The 27,698-nt window shown below is 44.7% G+C and overlaps 1 protein-coding gene across 4 annotated transcripts in view; it reads left to right on the forward strand.

Annotated features, from left to right (window-relative positions):
- The first annotated feature begins 316 nt into the window (after nucleotides 1-316).
- RNF152 (ring finger protein 152) overlaps nucleotides 317-27,698 on the forward strand; it is a 41,629-nt gene continuing 14,247 nt past the window's right edge. For 2 of the 4 annotated variants that reach the window (XM_085220341.1, XM_085220342.1), the window contains exon 1: nucleotides 317-537. The gene's annotated coding sequence lies outside the window, so the exon portion shown is untranslated. Of the gene's footprint in view, nucleotides 600-621; nucleotides 803-27,698 lie in introns of those variants that run through there. The other 2 variants (XM_085220339.1, XM_085220343.1) reach the window with 2 other exon arrangements.

Below are 27,698 nucleotides of genomic sequence, written 5' to 3' on the forward strand. Positions count from 1 at the left end.
GGCACTGTGCTCTTTGGCAGACATAGGCCTTGATGCAGCGATCAAAATGGAGGCCTCGTTCCCTACGGCGTCGGGCACACACCTATAGCCTACAGCAAGGTGCAGCAGTGGTGCAGGTTCAAGCCCGGAGCCGGGACCGCAGGTCTTCAAGGCCAAAGTTTTGTGTCGGATCACCTGCACTGTACTGGCTTCGGCAGTCCCACAGGGCAGCCCCGGAGGGCACGGAGCCCAGCGAGGCCGCGTTGCCGCCGCCGCCGCCGTGCCCCGAGGCAAGACGTCGAACCGCAGAGCCGTCCCGATTCCCCCAGGCGGGGCCAGACGGCCGCCCCTCGAGCCGGGCTGCTGCGGAGGGCACGCCGCCCCCCGGGCGGGAGCCGAACGCACGCCGGGGCGGCTCGGTCGCTCCCCGCCGCCCGAGCCCCGCCTCGGCCCCGCACCCGGCGGGGCGGGGGACGGGGGGCGGCGCCGGCTGCCGGGGCGAGGGCGCCGGCTGCCGCGGGCGCGGGGCGGTCGGCGGCGGGGACGGCCGTCGGCAAGGTCAGCGGTCGCCCGGGAGCGGAGCGAGAGGCGCGACGGATGTCGCGGTGCCGCCGCAGGGGGTGAGGGGGGGGGCCGGGGCGGAGTGGGCGCGTCGCCCCCCGCCACACCTCCCGCCCGCCGCTCCTCCGCTCCGGCCAGAGCCAGCCGCGCATTTCGTAAGCGGCCGCCGCGCCCGGCTTCGCCGGCGGCAGGACGGAGCGGCGCGGCCTCCCGGTGTGAGCCGCGGGCTGCGGGGAGGGAGGCGGCGGTGGCGGCGGCGCAGGTAATGGCCGGGCGCGGGGGCGGCGGGGCGCGAAGGTTACTTAGAGAGCTGCCCGGCAGCGCCCGCCGCATCGGCGGGGTGGGTTCGTCCTTGCGCCTCGCTAGCGGGTAAAGCCGGATAACTTGCGGACTTTTTGGTTATCAGCGCTGTAATCTACATGGAGTCTATGGCTTTTTTCTTTCTTTCTTTCTTTTCTTTCCTTTTTTTTTTTTTTTTTTCTTTTTTCCTTCTCCTCTCCTTCCCATGCTGGCAGTTAGCGGAGCGGATAGGCGGTCGCTCGGGAGCTGTGGCTTAGCGCAGGGTCCGCGCGCAGCCCGGCCCCGCAGAGCGGCGCGGAGTTCGGTGCGGGCGGAGATGCCGCCTCCCGGCTCAGGTCGCGGCGCGGTTCCCCGAGCCCTGCATCCATCGGCGGGCTCTGTTCCGACATGCCGGCTCGGGCTGCAGAGACTTTCTTGGGAAGCTTCTGAAGCGTGGGTACGCTTCAGGTCGTCAGGCGGGGAGGCACTAGGGCGTGCATTTCTGTCATATAGGTGTATGTATTAAGAAAATAAAAGGAGAGCAAAGCAAACAAGCTTCTGATAAGGTCCTATTAATGCAGCTATAATTCCTCCGTTCTTGTTTTCTCATAGAAACAGTTCTTCTCGCAGATACAGTCCATATATATATATTTTTTTTAATACTGTTTTTCAGAGATCGTTTGATACAGATTGGCTCAGGTTTTGGGTCTGCCTGAGGCTGCCGGAAAATATCTGTAACCTTCTGACTTGCAGTGTCACCAAGGTGTTGCTCGTAGCCTCCTGCATCCAGGCAGAGGTCACAGCCCTTCTGAAACGCCCGCTGTGTCTGAGCTAGCGCAGAACTTGCAGCACGATGATAATCGTGATTCAGAAACAAAGCTTTCTGCTGGAAATGCTGTTCTTGGCTATGTAATGGGATCGGGTTTGAGCTTCTTGTTAACTGCACGAGGGGTGAAACATAGCATTAACTGTGGCCAAGGCGTACGGGGTCAAGATAACTTGGGGCCATGGCTGTCGGGGGCACTGATGTATCACCAGAGCAGATAATTCCTTGTGTGCGCATGCTTCTGTTGGTGACACGGCCCAAAAGCTCACATCTCTGCTTCAAGTCTGATGTGTCTGTTGGAGGTTTTGCACAGCTTGCCAGGTATGTGGAGACAAATGGGAAAGGTGTTTGCTGTTGCTTTATTTGGGGGGAGAGAAGTTGTTGGGGCAACACCTGGTCCAAGTTTTATATGTGTTGCAAAATCTCCTTGGAAGCAGTGGCCGGTGATGCTGAACATCCAGATTAGAAATGCCAGCGAGACAATCAGTGCTATTTCTGCCTTAATATGATGTGTTTAAATTATACATGCAAATGAAGTAGCTTGGAAGGAGCCACTCATCCAGATAGGCTCCGGCATAGCAGAGCATGCAGGGAGCTGGCAGGTAGAGGCTTCTGGGCACCGCTCCCCATTCGACTTGGTGGGTCTCTAGCTCTGCCAGAATCCCTGCGTGTGTTTTTCCAGTGCCTCTTTCTGGCTCCATTCAGGGTTCTTGCATTGACCCCTTGATGGAGTGGAGCGGGATCTCTATCAGTCACAGCCCTATGGAGGCTTCAGCACAATTTTAACTCATCACACTCATTGTTCTGGTGAAATTGAAGAGTGATACGCTCAAGCAAGCTTGGATGCATGGATGTCAAGCTAAGGGCTGCCTTCCATAAGCTTTCTAGGGTGTGAACTGTGCATCTTTTGTGCTTGCATAGTGCTTGGAACAGATGCCATGTCATGGCTGGGTTTGGAATGGAGGAGCTGCCCTCACTTGCGACTAATGCATACAAAGAAGGAGCAGTGCTACTTCTCTGGAGTTCTGTGGAAGATTTCAAGCAGAATTAAGTTTTCTAAGTCACTGAAATATTTTTCAGACCATGACCCCAATCAGCAGATCGTGCCTGGAGGCACTGTATCTCTACAGTGATACATGTGATGTAGGTGTTGGTGAGGTTGGTGTGACTCTTACCAAAGACCCAGTGATTTGTATTTCTGCACACAGCATTGACTTCAGGGTCTATCCAAGGGCTCTGGCCCGTTTATTGGTTTTATATACTGTATATCTATATTTACATGTCAGGCAGTTCCACAGCCCTTCCTTGCATCAGGCTGCAGTTATTCGGGCAAGTAATTTCTCTGGCTTGAGTGAGGCTGTTCAGCTGAGTAAATTATGTACACTCTGAATAAAAGATGGTGGATTTGGGGCAGGAGTGCTCTGTGCTTTAGTGGAGAATGTGGACAATGCGTTCCCAAAGCCTGACATTCTAGCATGCCTTAAATTCTGTCCTGTTCTTAGGCTTTGCCTCTGTCTGGTGAGTGGGCTGGAGGGTGGATTTGCCTCTCATTCAGAGCATGCAGAGCTTCTGAAGAAATTCCGCAGCTGTTTTGGGTCAGCCCAGAGTTGCCTGCTTGCTGTGCTGTTTTCTCCACAAATAGCTTTGCTGCTTCTGGGCCCTGCAAAGGAAGGGAAGAGAGAAGCCAGCCCTCGGGAGCGATGTCCAGCTGCAAGAGGTGTCAAGGGCAGTCCTCCCAGCTTCCCAGAGTCTCCTGAGCTTGTGAGGCCTTTGCTCCCTCTCCAAGCAGCTGCTTTTCCGCCCACAGCAGTGTTACCCATCCTACAGGCACTGGCTTGATGTGGCTTAGTGTAGGTCACCAGCATGGGGACCGTGATGTGTCTTGCTGCCTCATGTGACTATCCCAGGTGAGGAGCTGAGGTCTGGGATGGGACTACCTCCCTGGCAGCGATCCCAATGAGCAAGAAGCCCCAGCAGCTTCCAAACTCACCCTTGGGTAACAGTCCTCCAGCTTGTACCAGTGGCTGGCAGTCCTGAAGGTCATTGATCTCCCACTTGGTAGGACTAGAGGCTGGATAGATGGGAAATCCTCAAAGCAGTGCTGTCTTTATCAGGGCAGAGATGAGATTTGGCCACTCTCTGTTCTGCCCTTGTAGTGGTCAAACACAGGCCTGTGCAGGCCTGGCCATGCCATGGTCCCCGTGGCAGAGATTGGTGTGAAATAGTGCAGTAGGAGGGCAGAGGACATATACCTCAAGCAGGCAGGGCCTGCAAATTGCATTTCCTCTCAGCATGGCTGCCCTTTGGTTCATAAAGAAGGAGCTGCTTGAGGCTTGGGAGGGACAGAAGGCTGGCGGCCACAGATGGGAGCCTGCTGTGTGACCTCCAGGGCTCCTTGAACTGAGTGAAATGAGTAGGGAGGACTTTGGCAGAGGCGTGCAATAGCATTGCAATTATCTGGGTGCTTGCAGGCGTCACCTCTGTTGAGTTCAGTGGTGATTTGATTGTCCTGAAGACAGCACTCAGCGCCACGTGTTTCTCCCAGAATAGCTTCAGTGAATGAAGCTTAATTCCCTAGCAGCCCCCTCCTGCCGACAGTGTGGTGTGTTAGGTACCCACTGTCAGAGTGGCCCTTCAAAGACTTCCAGCATCCATCTTTGATGTCAGAACCATAAGCATCACCTTAGTGGGCTAAGCTGGATCTCTAACAGCCTTCCAGACTGTATTGTGCCACTAAGATTAGAAGCGGCTGTCAAAGTGAGATGGAAGGAGAAGCTGTGTAGCTGGAACTCCATGGCGGGTTCCAGAGGGCACAGAGCACCAGACTGTGCAGGAGGGCTGCAGGTCCTTCTGTCCTTCCCCAACACAGCAGTGACTAGTGAGGTGACACAGCAAACACCTGTAACAGATAACAGCAAGCCTGGGGCTTGCAGCAGATGTGTGCAGGTCCTTCCTCTGAGGGTGCTGGCCTTAGAGCTTGTGTGAGAAGCCCTAGGACAGGAGCCCTGGGTGTAGCATTGCTGCTGCCACATCCCTACCTGCTTGTGTTAGCCAACATTGGATGTTTTGGGTTAGCTGCACATGCTTAGTGATGGGCTGGTGCTTTCTGTGTTAGGTTTTATGCCAAGAGCTGGGGAGGGATGCTGCGGGCTCTGTCTGAACCTGGAGACCTGGTAGCTCCAGGTTACCCAGGTTCCGAGGGCAAGGAAGGACGGCAGCAAAGCTTGCTTTGTTAGGAAAAGCAGCGTGCAAAGCTTGTGACAGTTGCTGCCAGCACCTGCTAGACAAGGTAGAAATACTAGAAAGAAAGAAGGAGAGGGTGTTTACGTATGGGAGCATACAAAGACAAATAGAGTTTTTTTAAAAGTACAAAGCCTGTATAGTGAGTGAGCCATCAGACACGCTGCCTCTCGTCAGCTAATATCATCTGCAAATAAAGCAAGTCAGGTTGTTGCTATTGCAGCTGCTTTCCCTCATGAAGCAGGGTGAGCCAGACTCGTCCGACTCTGAGAAATGTGTTGGCAAGCAGCTTGAAGTCCGAGGTGCACAGGGTAATTTACTTAAAAAACAACAACAACAAAAAAAAAAACCAACAAAACCACACATAAAAACAAACCAGCAACAAACAATGTAAGGCTTATCGTCCAGGATGAGCACGTACAACCATGATGTTTGCTTGCAGCTGTGTTTTCTATGACACACTCTTAGAAGTTGCTCTTTGGCTGCATTCACCAGCAAACACAGCCTAGAGGTGATTGGCTTCTTCCCTGACCTGCAGTTAACAGCAGTAATTAAGCTTAAAGAAGTTTTGGTGTGGGAGAGGTTTGGAGCCTTGGAGCTGTCAGCTGGGTGATTTGGGATCCAGGCCTTGGGAGTTTTCATCTTGACCTTGGGCAAAACACATCAGCTGCTCTGTGCTTCTGCTTTTCAAATCCGATCTGTTACGATTCATTTCAGAGCAACTGATTGATATCAGTCTTGGTTTCCTCATCTTAAGCAACCCCAAAATCACCAAATGTTTGGGCATGAAATTGAAGTTCAAATAAAATCTCCCTCTCCTCCCTGCTCTTTACCTCTGATAGCCAAGGAGGAAAAAGAATCATTCGTAGCCATCTGCTGGAGGCATCAATCACGCTGGGAGCAGTCTGCTGGTTGTTCCACACGTTATTAATGATGAAAAGATATAAACATACGAGCTCATAATTATGTTGCATTCAAATTACTTACAAAATAATGACATTAGGAGAACAATGAGGTTACAAAATCCAGCGGACAAAGGCAAGGAAGTGCCAGAACTAACATTACACGGCTCCCCTTTGCATCTGCATTATGATACAATCTTTAATTCTGTAATTGCATCATTTTTTCCCTTTCAGAGTCCCTCTTTTGGTAGATAGGTAATTACTGCATAATTCGTTTTCTCTTCCCCATTTACTTTCTGCATGCGTCTCCACGTATTTATTTTACACCCCACCCAAAGCTCGAGCTGAGCAGTGCTGTTAGTTTCTTCCCGGGGGCTTCGCTGGTGGGGAAGCTCTCACTCTTACATCTCAGATGCTGGCACTGCATTCATTTTCAGGAATGGAGGCAGAGAGCAAACAGAACTCAAATGATGGAAACTTCTTCAATTTTTGGCTGCCTAAAAATGATGCTGAGGGATGTTTTTGTTTTTCATTCACCCCAGAGTACCTGCCATGATGTAGCAGTTCATCGGCTAGAAACACAGGGGCAGCTGACTGGAGCTGGAAGTCTTGGCACTCTTGCAGGGCAGCCTTAGGTGCACTGGATTTGCAGAGAGCAGGGAAAAACTGCTTTTAGCAGTTGAGCTTGCTGAGCATTTTGCAAAGACGTAACGTGAGAGAAAGGCAAGTCCTGCCTGCAAGGTGGTGCATCCAACCTTGCAAGTAAAGTTGTCTCTCTTTTCCTACCATGCCTTGTTCACTTATCTTCCTTGCTTCCACTGAGTAGGGCAGGGTCTGAGGGACCACTGTCCCACTGTCACTTTATCGCACAGTCCCTACCTTTTTTGCCTACAGAAGCTGATTTGCTGCTTTGGAATTAGAGATAGCATCAGTGAAGATGTGTTACAGGAGCTGGGTGAAGGTTGTAGAGACAGTTCTCGTGATACCTCTTAATTTTGGAGTGCTCAAAGTTCACAGACCTTGTATTAAGAATCTAACACATCTGAGCTTTTATGCAATTTTCTAGCTGGACACAGGGAAATGGGACAGATAAATAAAAAAAGAATTGACCTGTCACATGAATCTGCAGTGACCCAGGTCATCCACAGGGCTTAGACCTTTGGGCTGCAGCATTAATTTCTAATCCATGAGCTAGTAGCTTGCACCAGTTGGCTTTGGATGGTACTAACTGTTAGAATGGGGTGACTGCTCAGCAGCTCGTATGCTGTGCTGGGGAAGCTTGCTGGCCCAGGTCCCGTTTTGGGGTGGGCTAGACAAGGTGCTGCTGCTTCTGAACTCCTCTCTGACTTGCTTGTGTTTCTCCTGCCTGGATTTTCACCCCTTCCATCCTTTTTGGTCCTATCCATCTACAACACCTGCCTTCTGCCTCTCCTCTGGCTTGCTAGTGCCACAGCTGTAGCCCGTGCCCTTCCATTAACGCTGCCAGTGCTATCTGTAATTTTTCAGAGGTCCTGGATCTAGATACCATAGAGGGGTTGTGTGCCATCTTGACTGAAATTCAGATCTAGAATTTTTGTATTTTCAGACTGTAGGTAAAGGCCAGTCCAAAACCTCGAGTGAAGCATTTTTTGGGGATTAATCTTCCTTGCTTTTAGTGTACAGCTATTGCTGTGGACATCCTCTGAGATCAGGCAGTGGGATAAATGGCTGCTTTAGGCCAACCCTGTAAAGCAGCCTTCTACTTAAAGAATATGCTGTGCTCTGCCTGTTTCTCAGTGTTTCTTTGTATGTAGTCTCACTTGATCTCATCTAGCTTATTTTAGGGTTAAGCCTGGGTAAATATGCTGTTTTATAGGTCTGAATATGAGCTTAAATTACTTTGCTTCATAGAAGAATGAGGAAGATTGGCCATTTACATTTCTTTTAGTATTTGGGGAGGTATGTGGATGTAGGTTCTAGAGGCTGAGCTTCAACAGAAGAGCAAATTGGTGCATCTCAGTCACTTCCTGGAGATAACATGTAGCCTGATCGAGCAATTAGATGCTTTTTGGCCTGTATTTAAATTATTCTGACCAATTTGCAGTGAATGTCTTCCTAGAGCTTTATTCAGAGGAGAGGAGGGAGAGGAAGGTTGGTATAAACCTCACACTGCAGTAAGAAAGGAGGAAGCAGAAATTCTGATTATGCTGAAATGGGTGTAACAATTGGCTTTCTTTATGCTCTTGGAACTTTTTTGTTTTATTAAAATAGATGAAGAAAAGTGGATACCAGCAAAGAAAGTAACAGTTGCCAATTGAGACTGGGCTTGGAATGGCCAGACTGACCTGCAGTGATACAAAATGGGATGAGAGTGGCTTTAAACTCAGACTTGTGTTCTTGGGAATTTGTGATAATTAATCATGATCATGACAGAGAAGAAACATGTCAAATTAGAATAATAAAAGAATGACAGAACAGAGCGTCTTTAAAAGTTTTGGATGACTTGACAGATTGTATGTCTCTACTAATTAATTAATAAGATAGATACTAAAAACTGGCATCAGCCATTTCTCTCAGCACTATCACTATGTGTGAACAAGTCCAGGTGTTTTGGAACTGATCTTTACCTGTTTGAAAAAGAAAAAGGTACTCAAAGAAGCATAGCACTGCTTTTTGGCTCTGATCTGCAGGTTTTTGGAGCCAAGGATGTAGTCTGAAGAGTGTCTCTGTGTCAAAACAGAGACCTACACAGCTTTCAGAAGGGGAAAGAAATGGTTCTGTATATTGGAAGAAGGTTGCACATCACTGACCTGGCCACCTCCAGCCTGGAAGGCAGCCACGAGCGTGTGTGATCTGGTTGAGTGTGAGTAAGGGTCACGTGTTGGCTTCAGATGATCTCTGCTGCAGTCTTGTTCTGGATAATTTGTGTGTGTTTTTCTTCTGAGGGCAAACTTGGTCACCACAAGTCATCACAGCTCCATGGGGACATAGGCCATTGCCCTGTGGCGTGGCCCCGTGTTGGATGTGCCTTGCTGGCGTCCCTCCACCTCCAGCTCTGCCTCCCCCTCTCCTCTTCCTCAGAGCGCCTGTGGTTGGTTGGATGCTGAAAGGCACGGACAGGACTTTGGGAGAGCTGGCTCAGCAGAAGAGGTGGAGAGCCAGCTGATGCCAGTATTAATATTCTTTCAGAATTGATGGATGAGACGATTATAAAATTGCAGAGGGAAGTGAAACTTAAAAGGAATCCATGTTTTAATTGCATTCTGGATTTTTTCAGCAGCCAGCATGGCAGATCAAGCTTTTTTTTTTTTTTTTTTTCTTTTCCCTATGAGTTTGTTGATGTAGACTGCAATATATTGTTTAAAACAAAAAGAAAAGAAAAAAAATAAAAGCCTGGGCCAGTCTGTATTCTTCACTCTGGTGCTCTCAGTCTTCAGTTGCATTGCATGGCAGTGTGCTTTGTCTAGACAGTCAATCAGGTCTGGAAAAGAAGGAAAAAAGAGGCTATATTGAGCAGCTCCTACTTCACCTGTGATGGTGAAATGCTCAGGCCTGTATGAGGCATCCAGGTGGTGGACTTGCATTTCCCCTATGCACCTTGCACTTCTGTTGATAGGAGCAAGATGCTGGAGCCACTTGGCTTTGGGGGATGGGTGCCACGGGTCCTAATTTCCTCCATGCTCCATGCCGGCTACTGGCACGGGCACTGTCTTGCCTCATCCCTGATGCAGTAATGTCCCAGCTGATGAATCTCTGTCTCAGCCTGTGAGAAGCACAGATCACAATTTTAGGCACTAGATAGCTAACTTCTGGTGAATGCTGGCTCGAAAACACAACCCAGATGTTTGTGGCTGTATGAGGTTTTCTCATGGACAGCAGTTTTGCTGGAGGATGCTTCATCTAGAACTAGACCAAAATATTCTTCATCCAATTTTGATTTGCTGTAGTCTTTAACAAAAACACTGTTTGCTTGATAGTGGTTTTCCCTAGCCCTTCTTTCCTCTGGGATTGAAAATTCTGCTGAGTTTCTTAAACCCTAATTTGCCCTAATTGCACTAATTTTGAGAAAGTACGTATGTAGGTAATTTAATTGAGAGGAGGAAGCATCAGCATATTTTCCACTTGCCCCCTCCTGCTTTCTCATAAATAAAAAGCTGAGAGAATGAGGCATCTTTTTAGAAGGTCCTGTCCAGAAGCATGGACTCTGAAGTCCCAACCTTGGCAAGTCATGTCATTTAAGCAGCCCTCCCATCGGCTGCAGGTCATGTTATGTAAGGCGTGTGCTCAAGTGTTGGGTGGACTCTTTCTAAAAGTGATTAATTTGGGGTGGAGGTGTTCTGCCCGAGTGCCCTGGCATGCTGGTTTTCAAGCTCCGTGCCCTCTGCCTCCCTCTGTCCCCTGGAAGGAGATCCTGGGTCCGCTTAGCAGTGGCAAGTTCCCTCTTTCCCCCACTTATCTTCCCAGGGCAGCAGCTGCAATCCATGTGATGATGTTTAGAGATGAATTCCTCTGGCTGCGTTTCCCATCCTAGTGCAGGTTGGCGTGTTAATGCTCTGAGGTAATTAGGAAGAGTGGCATACTGAGGAGCCTGCTTGCTGTGGGAGGCAAGGTAGCCGATACTCTGAATGCCGTGTCAGCCCAGGCACGAAGCAGTTGTGTGGATATTAAGATTTTGTGGTGTGTTTGCGAGTGGTGGCTGTACGTCAGGCACAGCTGGCAGTGCTGATAGGAGGATTTCTGTTATACAAACACTCGCTGCTCAGATGGGAAAAACTTGCTGATAGTGGCATTCAATGTCCAACAAATCAGCTAAGCGGGGAGCTGCCGCTGCTGGAGCTGTGCTGGGAAGGGCTCATGGCAACAGGATGCGGTGCCGAGCCGTTCCTCTTGGTGTTTGGAATATTTAAATTCCTCAAGACTTTATTCTTAGCAGTATCATATAGAAATGGACTGGAGTTATGCTGTTTGCAGGTGCTTGGGAGCCTGTTTTCTTTGTTCCGCTGTGGCAGGTTTGCTAACATCAGTGACTGCAGCTACACATTGCTTGTCCAGGTGTAGCCTTCACGCCTATTGTTCTCCATATCCAGCAGCTCCTTGCTTAGCTGGGGACAGACAAGCCTGGGAGGTGCTCTTGAGGTGTTATGACAGCTGGGGTTTGGCTTGGGCTCAAGTACGAGGTGATATTGCTGCCAGCTGCAGCTGAACATAAGGTGCGCTGGATTATCACACAGGGCTGGTTCCGAATGGTGGGGCAGCTCCTGCACATGGGGCTGTGTGGGCTGAGGGGACATTGTGTAAGCCTGGGAGATGCTCACTGAGAGGCCAGTATGGGGATTTGCATTACTGATTACGTTCATAGTTTTCATTACAGACCTGTGGATGCTTGGGATCAAACAGAAGGGATTTTTGTATGTGTGTGTAATTCATGAGATCTGCTGTTTGAACCTTCATTAGTACTCTCATTTATTTTCTTCCAAAGTGGTAGTGAAGCTGGAAAATTCTAGTTGTTGTGCTGTCAAAAGGAAACAAGGGCAGTTGTTGCATTGGGGTAACTTGGCTTCCCAGAGGCTTGGCTGATCCTGAGCACTGATGTCACTTGCTGATTGGTGAAGTACTGCAGGGTAGGCAAAGTGCAGAGGGACCAACTTCTCTTACCATCTAAACATCCATTCAGAACTGATGAGTAGTTGCCTTTGTATTGAAATACTCTTATTTTTACAGGAGAAATCAAAGGGCCAAGTCCTGTGCTTCAGCGCTGTTTGTTCTCACAGTGATATAAAAAAGTTACTTCTATGAAGAAATGGTGTTAGTAGCAACCTGTAGTAGCTTTGCAAGTTATTCTGTTTTGTGTTCTGGTGGTATGTAAATGTGGGCTTGGTTCTCCACTTCCTTGCCCATTCCCTTTTCTAACTCCAGAATGTTTATGGTCGATTTAAAACTAGTCAAAAGTCTCACATAGCCAGTGCCCAGTGGCTTTTTTTCTGTTAGTCCACTGACTTTTTTTTATATTAGTTAGTACCAGAGATGTGAGCAGCTTCTAGTCAGTCCCATGCCGTGCGTTGCTTGGAGTGGCTTGCCTGCTGCTTCTCTGTCCCAGTATCACAATTCATGAGCTTCTCTCGTCTGTTTCATTTGCAATGCACAGCTCTAAGCAGAAGCCAGCACCTCTCTCACAGGGGCTGAAGTCATCAGTGTGACATGCTCCATGCTCTTGAGATGCAGTGGCTTCCCCCTTGCACAAATCCAATCCTGCACAGTAACAAGCAGATCCTGTTTTATTTCTGCGTGGCTTGCTCATGCAGTGGAGTGGATGCAGAGAAATATACACAAGCATCTAGGTGGGGGATACCACCTTTGAATGCTTCAGAAGTGTCAAACGTGACAGGAATGCTGAGCTTCTGTATTAAGTACATCTTTTCCAAGAGGAAAAAAACCCCTTGATTGTACTTTTGAAAGCAAAACTGTTGGCAGATTGTGCATTAAGTCACTGCCTCTATGACATCATTAACATTTTATTTTTTTATTCTTGCTACTGAGAAGCAAAATAAATAAGAGGCCAGAAAGAACAGGTAACCATTAGTTTGGGTTTTTGTTTGTTTTACTCTTTTAATGCATCCTCTTTCTCAACGTCTGATGTCCTGACAGTCTTTTATGACCTCTGAGCAGGGGACTGGTGATTGGAGTCATCCAAAACAGTGAGTCTCATCAGTAGCGCTCTCTGTTCAGAGCCTCCCAAGCAGCCAGAAGCCTACCAGCCTTATTAAAATTAGTTTTTAAGGTTAATGAAGATGAGCTTCATCTGAAAAGAGTACTGTAAATTGGCTGTAGCACACCAGGAAAGCGTGGCTTCTTCACTCATGTCAGTGTAGATGTGTTCAGGCTCTCTGGATCTTGCATGAATATTCTTGAAGCGAAGACTGGGAGTCTTCTAGGCATTGGCTGAAGAAGAAAACACACACCACTCGAGGGCTGTGAAAATAATAAGCAGAAAGAAATACAAGTTGCAGTTCTATAGTGCCATGCAAAAGGAAACTGCTAAACACATAAGTAAACAAGTGCTTGTGAACTGTGTTATATGACTTGTTTTGTAAATTTCCCCTTTTTGCCAGTTTCTGTTGTAAGATTGCTGGCACCTTTTGCAACCAAAGAGCTAGAAGAAACTGCTTTGTAGGAGTAGTAGCAATTTCAGGAGATTGCTTGGTATCTCAAACAGCTTATTAAGTTTCTTTGGATTATCAGGTGATATATTTAATATGTGGTAGTTTGTTTCAGGAGTTTATCATGTAAATAAATTTGATTAGGATAGTGTGCATACATCTCCCATCAATTTTTTGGCTGCATTTTCTAGCTTATAAAGCACATAACTCCAGATACTGGCAAAATCTCTTCTTGCAAATTCCCTTCCTGTGAAAAGCTGGTGCAGAATAGTTTGGTTGTAGCAGAGAGGCCAGAGGTGTCCTGCACCTCCTAGAGCCAGAGAAGCTGAATCTCGCAGCCCACACATCGCTAGCTTTGTAAGCTTTGAGAGTGCAGTGGATGTGTGGAAGCAATGAAAATAGATGGCCATGTGGCAAGTACAAGAAATGATTAACTCTGCTGCATTTATTTTTACAGCGAAATTGCATTTTCACATCTCCACAAGGGATACTTTATCAGGATAAGAACCCAGCAAAGCATTTCTTTTTGTGGACATAGAAATTTTGGTGCAGATGTGATGAAATTAGTGGCTCTCTTGATGAAAACACAGTGAGTTGGTAAAGCTGCAGTTTTGCAACTATGACTGCATCCTCTTGAAGGACACTTGGCAAATGTGGCTGTGGTGTTCTGAGGTTTTATTTCTTCACCTTCCAGATTGGCTGGAAAAGTTATGTTGGACAGTGATTGTCATAGCAAAATTAAGTTGTGGAGATTTTAGAACAAAACTTGGGATTAATAACTACCTAGGAGATAGAGCATTATTTGGTGGAAATTTGATTTCACTTTTTAGTGACTCAGAAAACTCAGCACTTAAGATTTGAATCATGTTTTTGAAGGTGTTCTAACAGGACTTTCGATGTTGTGGGCACGTTGCATTCAAGCCATATACCTGTAAAAACTTGTGAGTACCAAATGCTTGTGCTTGTGAATGGGACAATTGCTTGTCCCACACTCCTTTCTGAGTTTGCACGCAAAATAATTTACGTTAGCTGTAGAGCATTCTGTGTGCAAGCAGGTTATGCGATGCTGATCTGCGTTCAGGCAAAACAGGCTTGGGAAATGTAACTTTAGGAAGGTGCTTAGGTAGGGCTGAATATTTGCTGGAGGCCACCAAATTGAGCCTTGTAAAAACAGAAGGGGGAAAACAGAGTGGAGAGGGTGGAGGTTACCTGGCTCCTGTAGCTAGGATCCAGTCTATTCAGTCAGTGCAGTGCACTTTTGATGATAGGGAATTATGCAGGGCTCTGTTTCAACTGGTTTCCAAAATGACTCAGTATAAGAACTGACAGTGAGGTCATGTGGATTTCTTTTAAAGGACCTGTTGTACTAATTAGGTTATGTTATGTGGCTTAGCATTAGTTAAGCATGCCCAGGGTTACTGGTAGGAGTTCAACCTTTAATTTCCTGCTGGAAGCAGCTTCCCTTCAAGATGTACAGCAGTTGTCATTAAAGACTGTAACACACTAATCCCCATAGAACAGTTTAAATTATGGAGGAAAGGGGATCAAAGAAGCTGCAGAAGGGAGAAGGGGAATTACTGTGTTGAGCAATTGCACGGCTTAACACTCGATGTCACAGGGAGAAGATAAGTTGTGTTAGTGTTAGTAAATATTTGAGTTGAGTCTGTTCATCTGCATGTAATATATGTATATATAAATAAGTGGCAGCTATGATTATGTATAATGGCTTATTATGTAATTGCTTGAACAGGGCAGCAAAGAAAGTAAGACTTCCAGACTATTTCTTTGGCTCATTACAAACACTCAGTTCCTCCCTCTCCACCTCCAGGCACTCCAAACTCTGCTCACATGTTATCTGAGTTCGCCCTGGCTTCCTGCTTTTCCCTGTCCCCATCCACCCTGTTTCCTCTTGTTCCTGCCCTGGTCTCTAGCTCCTGCAGGGAGCCCAGTGTTTTTCTCGGGTTGTTTTCTGCAGTCTGCTGCACCCTCCCTAATCTCCAGCTCACAGTCTTAAATTGCTATAGCAGGTGTAAGTTAGGAAAGAATTTTTATTTTTTGAGCATCTTTGTCCAGTGTTAATTTCCAGATACTGTGCAAAGGATGGGTGGAGTTGCATTACAAGGAAGCTTGCTGTGAACCTTGCGGTGCCTGAAAAAATCTCCCATCTCAGTAATTCCAGAGGTGTAATTCTCTGAAGGCTCAGACTCCGAATTTTATATCCTAGAAAGTCAGTGCCCACTAAGCAAACCTTAATCCCCCAATGCTGCTGGCTGATTGAAGTCCGGAGGCAAAATTCAAGTCCTGAGGTGTGATACTTTGTGCCTGCGTAGGGCTGGGCCGCAGTCCCATCTAAATCAACCAGACCTTTGCACTGCCAGGCCGTGAGGCAGGATGAGCAAATCACGGAGCACGTGCAGTGGGGCGTCTGTCTTTGGCTGGCTGTGAGAAGATGCTGGACTCCCTGACTGGTCACAACATCTGCTTGGCAAATGCACTTAACCAGCAAAAAGAATGTGTTGCAAGTCTGTGGTGTCCTAGTAGATGGGTTTGAATCCTCAGGAGCAATTTGGACTCGTTTGACGTGATGGCTATCTGCAGGCATGGGTTCAGAGGTGGCATTCATCATCCAGTGCACAACTAGCTTGTTCTCTATTAATTGAGAATGAGTACCACCATTATCAGAAAGCCTCTGGCTGGGTACAACATACGTGTCGTATGCAGCACGTTTAGAAGCATTCATGCCCTGCTCAGCACTGGTTCCAGTAAGCAGCCTATCTAGAGGCCAGCACAACTCTTGCCCTTTGAAGCAGCGTCTGGTTTTGGCACAGCTAAATTTAAGCTGCCTGAATGCCACTGTAGCTAACTTGTTACTCTCTGGGACTACTCAGTTTTAGCAATCCAGGCAAACACCATTTCACAGAATTGTAGAATCCTTAAGATTGGAAAGACCGCTAAGATCATCTAATCCAACTATCAGCTAATCCCCATCATGCATGCTAACCGTGTCCTTCAGTGCCACATCTGCACGTTTCTTGGACACTTCCAAAGATGATGACTCCACCTTCCCTGGGCATCCTGGTCCAATATCTACCACTTTCAGAGAAGACTTTTTTTTCATGTTCAACCTGAACCTCCCCTATTACAACTTAAAGCCATCCCTCTCATTCTGTTGCTGTCACCTGGGAGAAGAGGCCGACCCCTACCTTGCTATGACCTCCTTTCAGGTCACTGTAGAGAGCAATAAGGTCTCCTCTGAGCCTCTTCTTCTCCGGACTGAGCAATCCCAGTTCCCTCAGCCATTCCTCATAAGAACTGTGTTCCAGACCAGCTTTGTTGCCTCTGCTCCAAAGGTTCTTGGTACTCATTGCTTTTTTTTTTTTCTTTTTTTCTTTTTTTCCCCCAGGTCTCACAACTCTCAGTGGCACCTCCAGTAATGTTTCATTGCCATGCAAAAGGAGGAAAACACTTTGTCAGCAGCCTACTTCAGGCAGAGAAATTTATATCTGTGAGAAGCATATGTACAGAACAGCAATTACTCAGATCATCAATATTTATACAGCAGATAATAGTCATCATGGACAAGATGAATATTGTCACAACAGCAGTAGTTGCTGGGGGAAGGGGGGTGGAAATATAATTGCTAGGTTTCTTTAAACAGGATAATTATTTAACTTTCAAGTGATTGGTGAAAATTGCTTAGAACCTGAATCAGGTATTCAGTAGGAGCTCATCTCCTTCTAGAAAGTAATGGAAATGCCCCTCCTATTTACTCTTGTGTCACATAGGGAAAGCTGTCTGGGAAGTCGTCCTTTGCGTGCTGCTTTTGCTGAAGGCAACACTGGTGTCAGTAGCTGAACAACAAATGATTAAAAAAAAAAAAAAACAAACAGAAAAAAAAAACAAAACAGAAAAAGAACAGAAAAACCCAGCAACTTGTTTTGAAAAAAGTTTTAGTTATGTTCACGTGCAGACAGGCAGGTGTTTGTGGACGAGATGGCCACAGCTGCGCGCACTTGGCTTTTACAAGCCATAACCCAGCATTGGTTTGTAGGTGACCATCCCTAGGGCAGACTCTTTACCACCAGAGACTGCAGCAGCTGTATCAGGGTTCCTCTTTTCCTTCCATTCCCTCCTGTTGCCTTGCCCCTGGCTGGCTGGATGATCATGTATGTCATCTGCTACAGACAATTGCTGAGTTTTTTTTCTTCTGCTTTTGATATACCTCTGAATAACTCAATTTTCTTCTGTATACTTGCTTGCTCTTCAGACTGACTATTTAAGGATGTGAGTCCTTGCACTATCTTGACTTCTTTCAGCTGATTTGGAATAGTAGACAGTGGCATGCAGTACTTGATGCTCAAGATGAAGCTGTGGTGGGTTGGTTGTCATTTGTAACACTAATCACACCAAAATTAACACCAAAGTAATTTGAGAACATTCTTGACAGAGTAGATACACAAAAGACCATAAATACAGCAGCATCAAGCTTCCAGATACCATAGCCTACGGATGCAGATAATGATGTTGCAGTGCCAGGAGAAAGGTGCCCCAGGAGTGGGATTTGAAAAAGCCAGCATCTCAGATAGGGAGCAACGTAGGCTGGCTTCAACAAGGAAGTCAAAAGTAGCTCTTTTAAGTCTGCAGTCCTCCTTCTGTTGCAGGGAAAGATGCTAAACTGCTCTTTTTAATTCTCTTTTGGAGTTTGATGCCTTCTTCTGAGATGCAAGCAGGGAAGGAGCCTAGTGTTTGCTCTCTGTGTGAGGTGTGGTGCTCACCCAAAGGACAATAGGGCTGTACCTCTGGTGGCACTTGGTCATGGATCTTTTTGTAGGTAAAGCTGTTAGACTGCCTGGATTCTAGCTCTTCTCCAAATGAATTTTTAATAGAAAATAATTAAATTTTCATTGGAGCAGGGACAGGAACCCAGGTCTCTCTCATCCCTCATACTCACTTTTCCTTTCTGACCTGAATATTGAATTATGCACTTCAAAGTAGAATGGGTTCAGCAGGAGGCACTGGCAGAGCTCTGCTGAGCTGCTGAAATTGCTGGTACTTAAAACATTCATCTGGGGGAAGGGATAAGAATATTATTATTTTGTCAGTTTGATGCTTAGTGAATGAAAGTTTCCTTCTGCAATGAGTATAGAAGAACTCAGGTTCTTGTCTAGGCTTACAGAATCTTCCTGTGGCACTTGGCTTGGGGAAGTCCTCACCCTATTGCACAAAGATTAACTTGGAGAGAACAAATATTTGGTGCTAAATTTAGACCAGCTTAGATTTTCCTGGTGCAGGTAAAGCTGAGACATGCAGTGATGGCTGTATTAATACTTAGAAGTTTCTGCCCAGTGCATAACTCCTGTTAGAAATGCTTCCTGAGTTACCGCTCACAGACCCAGTATTGCAGCTAAGTGTCTTTAGACATTTTCCAAAGTCGTGCTCCCTATTTTTATTTTTTAACTAATGGTGGTGTAATCTTTGCTTGCAGGCAGCAAATTTACTTTCTTTGTTACCTCCCTCACATCCTGCTGAGGCATCTGCTGGATAGGAGATGATTGGTTTTAAGATATATGTAAAGGTGCTGATTCATATGTTGTTTTTTTTGTTTGTTTGTTTCTTGTTTGTTTGTTGCCTAAGGTTCTGCCTTGAGGAAGACCAAGTACTGGCTACCTCTTGGAGAGATGACTGTGGTTTAGGAACCAGCCCCTTATGTGGGTGAGCCAGTTTTGTAGCAGACCCATGCTAGACACGGGTTGCTTCTTCAGCTGTATTGAAGCTCAGCATATTTCTTTTTTCCTGAGTAAGGAGAAGAAACCATTGAAGAGAGCAGGTAGTCAGCAATACTGATACTCTAGATTATTTAACAATTTTGAAATAATGGGGTTTATTAAGCTAGTTTGTTTGTATGTGATTTTCTGAACCTTTCTTTCATTGCAGTATTGGGATCTGGAGATGATGAAAAGGGACCACTTCTCCACATGTTCAAGGAAATACTGTGTTTTGGCCTTACTATCTCCTTAAGCCCCGACCCATTAATATTCTAATTCCATGATGAGATTGGTTGCTTGCAGCATGCAGAAGCCGTGAGTCTCTCTAATTCTGTTTCACTTCAGGCTCAGGCACTGGGGCTATACAATGCTGCAGATCGAGGTCTTTCTATCACGCTGGTGCAACCTAACTAAAGCCTTTAGCGATTTTGATGAATGAGGATTTATAGATTCAGTCCTGTGTAGTAGTGTTCTTTTAGGTTAAAAATTGGAAGAAGTGTATGACAAAGGATGGAGTCAGAATGTGTTGCTATGTCAGAATGTGTAGCCTTAAGAACGTTCCTTTAGCAGGAAAAAAAGCCTTCTGAGCAGCAATAGGGTGAAGCTGTTGCCAAAGTTAGTTTGACAGCTAGTTTGAAGATTCACCCTGCATTGCCTTCCAGAAATCTTTACAGCATCCAAGTTTTGTCAGTAGGTTCATTGTTTCAACTTATGGATGGAAGACAGATCACCCGAACTGAAAAAAATCAGGTGGAACGCTCGGGTTTGGGAATGCTAGCACCATTTCCCATGGGAACTAATTGGCATGCTTTGTTTTCCCATTCCTTCCCTCTGGGCTTGGCTTTGTGGCTGACTTGCATCTCTTCTTTTCACTGAGTTGCCCATTGTGGTTGTTGGAGATAAAATCTTGCTCAGAAATCCAATCTGTTTTGGTGATTAGAATCAGGAGTCATCCCATATGTAAAGACCCTGTGTTAGTATACACAGTGTTTCACAGAAATGAAAACAAATTGCCAAATTTCTATTATTTAGTAGAAAGGCAGTACTTTCTTTAGTACAGGTAACATAGTTATTCATTTCCTTCAATAAGGCATTCATTTGAAAATTCGCGTTTCCTTTAAAACTCACTTTTGACTTATTTTAAATCAGAACTTTGGCTTATTTTTCAGGAGTAAAATATCATTTTTTAGGCACTTACAATAACAAACGTGACAGCAGAATAATGGAATTTCTTTTAAGGTCTAAGTGGAGCGAGTAGGAGATGGTAGTTTGATTTGTCTGAAGAGACTCTTCTTGCTGGTCTAGCATAAACATTTCTACATATTGAACAGAATGAGATTGGCAAAGGGAATGTGCTCAAATTACATATTAAACTTCAGATTTTACTTTTAACAAGGTAGATTACCTTGCCAAAATAGAAATCAACAGAAATCTTTGATACATATTCAGTCTAGTAGAGTAGGCAATGTATGAAGTTTAAACATGTCTAGAAGATAAAAGCTGGTCCGTAATAGCCATTTGATAAGAAATTACTCAAGTAGTATTGCTCCCAAATTTGCTTTTACTAAGCAGTCAGTTATTTTTACAAGGCCACTTAATGCTGTTACAGTTGGCTAATCAGCAGCTCCCCTTCAAAAAAATGACCCTTTTAAAAGTCTTGAGGTGTACAGCAACTTAATTTCCTCATTCTCTCAATTTCAGTATCTTCTGTCTTTCAGCTTAAAACCTCTTGGAAGCTGCCACTCTCTCTGTGCTACTATCATTAAAAAACCCCCAAATCACACAAGTAGTAGAAGTTGAATGGGAGTGTCAGTTGATCAAGAAGTCTAGGACACATCAGGATAATTTTGAGGTCATTATAAAAATCTAGTGGTTGCCTTTTTTGAAAGCTTTTACTGAATTGTTTGAGATTTAGTCTCCCTCTTCTTTCTCCAGGGCTTGGGAAGAGTGAAGCATTCTTCTCAAACAGAGCCAGTCACATACATCGTGTTTGCTGCAAGTGGAACTGCTTGTGGGATCACCTTTTCTTCATTGGGAGGATCTGTGGTAAAAGTCTATCCCAGATCTCCTCTTGAGAACAATTACTATGAAAGAGGCTTAGCCCACTGCAGTATAGTTGCTTCATGTGTGGGGATGACTGCCACAAAGAAAGGCTGCCAGGACTGGACTCAGACTTGAAAGAATCATAGAAATGAGGCTTTAAGGAGACCGTTTATCTTCCTGCAGAATCTGTGTGATTATTTAAGTCGTATGAAAATAATAATAAATTTATATATGTAAAACACAAGAATAAATCATACTGGTGTTCCTGAATATGCTCGTAAATGGGCAAAATAACCCAGTGAAAAACATTTTATATAAGGAAATGTTCATTTTTAGAGGAAATGATGCTCATCTTCAGAAATAGTTTAGGGAAATATTTCCTCACACTGCGTTCCACTTCGGAGTCTTGATTTAGAGTCTGCATCTTCTCTTCTCTGATGCAGCCACATCCTTGGCCCAAGAAAGAGTGGGCAGGGGGCTGCTAATGATCTCATTCTGGTAATAAGTTATGTAAAGGAAGGGTACCATTTTGTGACATTACTTTCATCTTTATGTCCTGTTATTTGGAGCCAGCATGACCAAACATGAGTGGTGAAGGGCAATGGAAGCATGTCCCCATGACCACAAGAATATTACTGTTGTAGACCTTGAAGAATCCCAAATTCTAGCTCAAATAGATGTGTTGCTGCTTTTTCCTCAAAGCCTATGTGTCGATAGTCATGGGTTTCTCTCAGAACCTCACATCTCTTAAAATATAGCCATTATTATCATAGAGAAAAGTTTGAAAACATGACTCCTTCCCTTTAAAAAAGCAAACAAAACCTCGCTCTGTGTTTCCAGGAACCAGACTCATCTTTCCCAATGCTTGGGTTACTTTCTTCTGCTGCCCTCTCTTCTAGTGGCTGAAACTCACTCTGGCCCATTGGATAAATTCTTATCTTTTTATGTTAATGAGTGGTTATGAAACAGGAACAAAAAAATTAAAGATCATGCGCTGGCAATTTAATGAAGTGATAAGAATCTACAACTTTGTCCTTTAATAAGATTATAAAACTGTTGCTTTTTTTTAAATGAAAGGAAATACAGAGGTGGCTGTAACCTATACATGCACAATTATAAATCATAATATCATGCTGAGTTGGAATTTTAAAGGTCTCGGTTTCTGGCACTTAGCGCTCACTTCTTTTGTGTGATTTTAAAAAATATACAGTGGCATTTTTCTATCAAGAAAGGACCGTGCATTTCGATGACCTTTACTGCATTCTTTAGAGGCCTTATGCAATCAGACATAAAGGAATGAAAAAATACAATGGTTTTTTTTTTTAAAGGTCTTCAGCTTAATCCCATTACAGCTGCACTACTTCCAGCTAAGCAGCTGTGTTCTGCACTTGCACTACTCTTATTCTGAGGAGTCCGAAAGTCTACTTGCAAAATCTGAGCTTGTTTGTGAAAAGAATATAGGTGGATAGAATGATATTCTTTAAAGCAAGGAGCTTTTGTTCTGATATTTCTTCCCTCTTTGGTCCCTCAGCTCCATTAAATATATGATATTTTCTTCTTAATTTAAATTCAGAGCTTTCAAAAAAATTGGCTGTTTTTATCTCTATTGACTGCAGTCAGCACCAGGGAATTTTGTGTGCCTTTCTGAACCTGCTTGCCACCATTTGCCTATGTTAAACTGCTTGGGAACATAAAAGCTCTGAAGAGTCCACGTTAATTGCAGTCTGCTCTGTCAAAAGAGGTTGTTCATTAGATAATGCAGTTTGTTGTACCGAAAAGAGATAGGCATAGAGAAGCCTGGGCACCCCTGAGTTCTGCTTCCACAGCAGGTGGGTGGAATGTCAAGTGGAACATCCATCTGCTTGGGGAGAGCCTGGAAACGTAGATCAAGTAAGTTCTTACAGCGATAACTGCAGCGCTTGCTAACTTGGAAGTACTTCTGATGTCTCATGATAATCACCAGACAGTTACACGCTTCATTGCTGCTCCGCGTTTAAAATTGGTATGGGTTACAGTTCTGCTTCATGGCTGACTTTTCTACAGATTAATATTTTATGAAGCAAATCCACTCTGGGATAGCTGCTAGGAAGGCAGAGTAAGCAAGAACAATTGCCCTATTCCTCTTTCTTTGTCATCAGCCCATTCTAGTGTAGTAAAAGATATTTGCAAACTGTGTGGTGTGTGTACGATACATGGAGATCTTGAGCTGAATCCTGCTTCTTTAGCTGGATAATATTGGTGACCAACAAGAAAAATGGTTTGTGTTACTGCTTGCTGGGAATAAGTTGTGAATACTAGATATGTATGAATTTCCAGAAACACAGTGAATATCACGTGGCATTGATTGTGGATGCTCTTCAAGGAGGACACATTGTTTTGCCTGGTTTTGTTTGGTTTATGCGTTGCTCATACCCACAGAGATGATCTTAAAGTCTAAAAGTTTTTTTGTGTCTGTGTATATCAGGGGTCAGTCTGTGGGGGATGGTGCCAAAGATCCACTGACAAATAAAGGAGAGGAAAAGTAATTACTTTCTGACAGACTTTTCTCCTACTTCTGCATAAACAGAAGGTTCTCATGGTACAGATTTGCCTTTAAGGAAAGTATAAGTGGTAAAAAAGTCTGCTTTTTTTTTTTTTTTGCATGAGGGATGAAAATATCTTCAATATTTGTATAGTTTTTTAGATAATTCACGAGGATTTCTGATAAAAACACAGCCTTTATTCCCACCCAGTTGTATGAACTTTAATGTTTTGACTCTAAACTTTTTCAGGGGAGGATGGTGTAGAAATGGTATCTTTGTCAACTGAGTCGTTTCATTACGTCTCTAAAAATGAACTGCTATGCTTGATACCTAGAGTTAGACAAAACAACTAGCTTTAAAATTTCAGTTTCTAAAAGAAAAGCACAATCTTCCTAGGTTAAAAGGTACCATGTCCTCCTGTCCTCCCCTGGTTGCACGGTGTTTTAAAGGGCCTTGTTTTTAAGACAGACTGATTGGGAGCTTTTCAACCAGGAGCAAAACAAACTAATTGCTCTTATGGTTAGACTGGGTGAGCCACAGCTCTTTGAGCTGGATTTATTTCTTCTGGCTGATGAGGATACTAGACTGAGGCTTTCCTGCCAGTCAGCATTTAATTGGAAGAAGTGTCAGTTTGACTGAATTTGCTGCAGGAGGAGTGTGAGCGATGGGGTGAGGCAGAGGGCTCTGAGGAGGGTGGGAATCGACGCTGTGCCTCCAGGAGCCATCTGTAGAGATGCTTCATAGCCGTGCAGGCAAGGCTGTGGATGTTTTTATGTGTGTAGGGGAAGCTAAGAATAAACAGGAGGGAAAATGGTTTCTTAATCATTAGGGCGTGTTGTTTGTTGTTGCTGTTTTAAAGCAGTAAAAGGCAGCATTATTTCAGCTTGTTTGAAGGAGTTCAGAAGAGCAGTAGGACACAGGAAAAGGCTGCCAGTTCTCTATACAGAGCACGGGTAAGTGTCTCAGCCTGCCCAAAGGGAGCTTTCCCCTTTCTGGAGCAAGCCATCAGCCCAGCACTTTGGATGTGCTGTGCAATATGCTTTCAGACATGATTCCTCTTATCCACCACAGTCATGGTTGTTCAGAGGTGGGGCTGGAAGCATTTATTAGTCTCTGCTCTTTGGGAGCGAGAAAGGGAGATGGTCTTTAATCCAAACCAAACTTGAAGCCGGTGGCACAGCTGATTTGAACGGGCTTGCCTGGTCCTGCTAGTCTTGCTTCTCTGCGCTGTATATTCTGGAGTGCCACCTGCTGGCTTTTGCTCTCTTTAACTCTGTTTTCTAGAAGCAGCTGCTCTAGGAGATGAGAGCTCACGCCAAAGCTCGTGGGTGTTAGTAATAATAATGGTATTAACGATTTGTATTGATGCCTACGTTGTTTTTTTTTTTCTAATTGCCATAGCACTTAAGTACCCAGTATATTGGCAAGGGCTTCACCCTGACAGGTGCTCTGCAAACTGCGTGCGAAAGAACCCAGCACAAGTTCCACTGCGTAAAAAAATACAGAACACTGTATGAAGGAGTGGTTTAAAAGTTCAGAAAATGATTTTCTCAGTAGATGCTGTTTTTTGACAAAATATGAGACATAAAAAAGAGCACGTGTTTGATTTTTAAAGGAGTAATCATTAATTAAGGCACTTGACAAATGGAGTTACTTAAGCAAAAGTTAGAACAGTGCTGACCCAATTGTAAAAAGTAACGGTGATGTCAGTGAACTAAATAAATCAGAAATTCTTTTGGCTAGAAAGCAAGGGATGTTGTAGTTTGTGGCACAATGCAAACCTGGGTCCAGAGCTGAGGTATTTTTCATCCTAAATGTGACTTGATTCCATAATAGAGAAGAGAGATGTCTCGCATCTGCTTTGTCACATTGATTTTCAGTCTTACACCTCAACTGGTGTAAGTCGCATGGTTCCTGTGGCATTGCTTTGGCTGTAGGCATTGATATTTCCAGAGTTTCATACACCACGGTAAGGCACACAGGTATTACTTTAACAAAATAAAATTAAGATCTGAACTGAATGGAATTTACTTTAATTCTGCATAGATACATGTCTTAGATCACATCTCCAATGCTGCACTTTATAGAGTGACGAAACAGGCTTTTGGCCTTTCCTCCTTTCTTCCAGCAGTCCAAGTGGCACCTTTTTGGCTAGAAGTGCTGTTCTTTGTGATGCTACGTGTAATATGTGTTGGATGTATTGGTGAAGCTTCTCTGATATGTGTTCATAAGCTGCTAGTGACTTTTTGGGATGTGTTTTTGAGACTTCCTGGGATAAGTGTGACTCTGAACTACCTGCCTTTCCAAATCAAGATCCTCTAGCTCTTCTATAAGAAACACCTCTAAAACAGTAATCCCATCAAACAGAAGACTTCTCAGGCTTTGATCACATCAGGGAATGTGACTTATATGATGAAAATGCCCCATGTTGTGTTTTTTTATTTTTGAGCCAGAATGAATGATGCTTTGCAAATGTGCAGCTATAAAACCACTGCTTAATAGTTGGGTGTGTTTATCTCATTAGCATACCCTAGGCTGGGAAGGAAAAAGAAAACATGGTGTACTATCTGACTTCCACATTTGCATTCAGCAGTAGGGTGGTGTGAGTACTTCTGTCTCATTCAGTGGCTGACAACAGCAAGGAAAAGTTACTTCAGTGTCGGTGCAAAAAGCTTTGTTTGTCCTTTGCTTTACCTAGGTAGATTTTTTTTTCCTCTGAAGGAAAAAGTCAACTGAAATGAAAGCTGAAATGAGTTGACATTTTAATGGAAATTACTGTTTTTGCTCAGGGAGAAAGTATTTGCTTAATTTGATCTGAAACCACCAATGAATTTGTTCAATTTGAAACTGCATTTCTTCAGTTAGCTGTAACTCAGATTCTGAGTCCCAGGGAATCACGAGACTGGTTTGCAAGATAGAGACAGAAGTTCTGGGTGTTCTAGCTAATCAGAGTCTGGGGCTTGTGAAGTTGATGTCTTCAAGCTTTTTGCTGAATACTGAGCTGATTGTTGATAATCATGAGCCTAAGGGACTCAGTGTTGCTCTGTACAATCAGGATTGTGATGAAGTCTTGAGCATTAGCAATATTGTGCTCGTTATCTTCTCAAAGCTTGTTTTGCTTGTTCTCAAAGATAATTCTGCAGAATTAGGCCCTAGATTAAGCAGCAAAGCAGTTTGCTTCATTTTGATTTTTTGCTCTAATGTAGCATAACACCATCCTTTCTCAGCATCTGCACTCCTTCATGCAGTAAATGCTGTATACTGTTAGATAAGTGCTGCCAAGTGGAGTGTTTTTCACACCAGGGTGTTTCTAAAGCAGCCAGACTTTGACTGGCAGAAGTATGATGGGTGATGTCTAGCCCGAACTTCAAAAATCTCTGTAAAGAATGAAATACAACCTGACAGAGCTTGGCAGGTCTGATAAATTCCTTGCAGCTACTGAAGGTGAGTGGCTCTTGGGATTGAATACCTACCATCTCTGTGAAGGAAAGCAAACAGATTTTGAGTAACACGAGAAAGAACAGTTTATTTTCCTGTGCCTGAGCGTTTGAGTGGCTGATGGCCAGTCTCCATTATGGCATAACTGTCAGAGCAGAGAGGCTGGCAGCTCTAGAGCTTTGTGCTCAGTCTCTGGGGAGTTGTGATTTATCTCGGCCCACCTGAGAGGGTTGTGTGACATGCCAGTGCAGGCCCAGTTGCTACCTGAGTTATGGTTGTTGGCCTCTAGGGTACCTTACTGCTTAGCTGCAAGGTGACTCATCTTGCAAACTGTGCTGGTTCACATGAGGCAAAGTGAGACTAGATACAGATTCTCTCCTTATTCTAGGCTTCGTCCTAGAAGACCTTTCACAGAAATCTTTCTCCCACAGCCATGCCCATGTCTACTGGCATGATGGGAAGAGGAACCTTTCCTGGCATCAGTTTGTTTCTTCCCTGCTAGTCAGAAATATTCCCTGGTGAGACCGGGGCTTTCAATCTTTACATGCAACCAGTCAGGTTAGTTGCAGCTGTTCTGGGAAGATTGGGTTGTGTTTTCCCAGGTTGCCCATTTTCAGGGAGGTAAAGGAGGAGTGAAGGCTTCTGCCACTTAGAGATTTAGTGATCTGCCTGTGGCTGCTGACACCAGTTCTCTCTATTACTTATACTGATGGATAGCGTGGTAAATATGTAAATGTACGACTGACCTCAAGAGCGTTTGTCATCCCATTAACTTCAGTGGCTAATGTCAGATCATTCGCTTCATTACTTGGCTGCTCAAGACCTTGTGGAGTATTTGTAGTTATAGGTAGAACATGCAGTTTGGAAAACTGTTGGAAAAAGTTATTTATTCTCTTTAGTAAGCCAGATCTTTTAGGGAGGATTTTACTCTTGTAAAGTCCTGATATATACCAGGGAAACAGATCACCTAGAAATAGGAAACATGAATATGTATGCTGCTTGGGCTT

This window comes from Meleagris gallopavo, chromosome 3 (assembly GCF_905368555.1).
Source record: "Meleagris gallopavo chromosome 3, MGAL_WU_HG_1.1, whole genome shotgun sequence".
NCBI classification, from domain to species: Eukaryota; Metazoa; Chordata; class Aves; order Galliformes; family Phasianidae; genus Meleagris; species Meleagris gallopavo.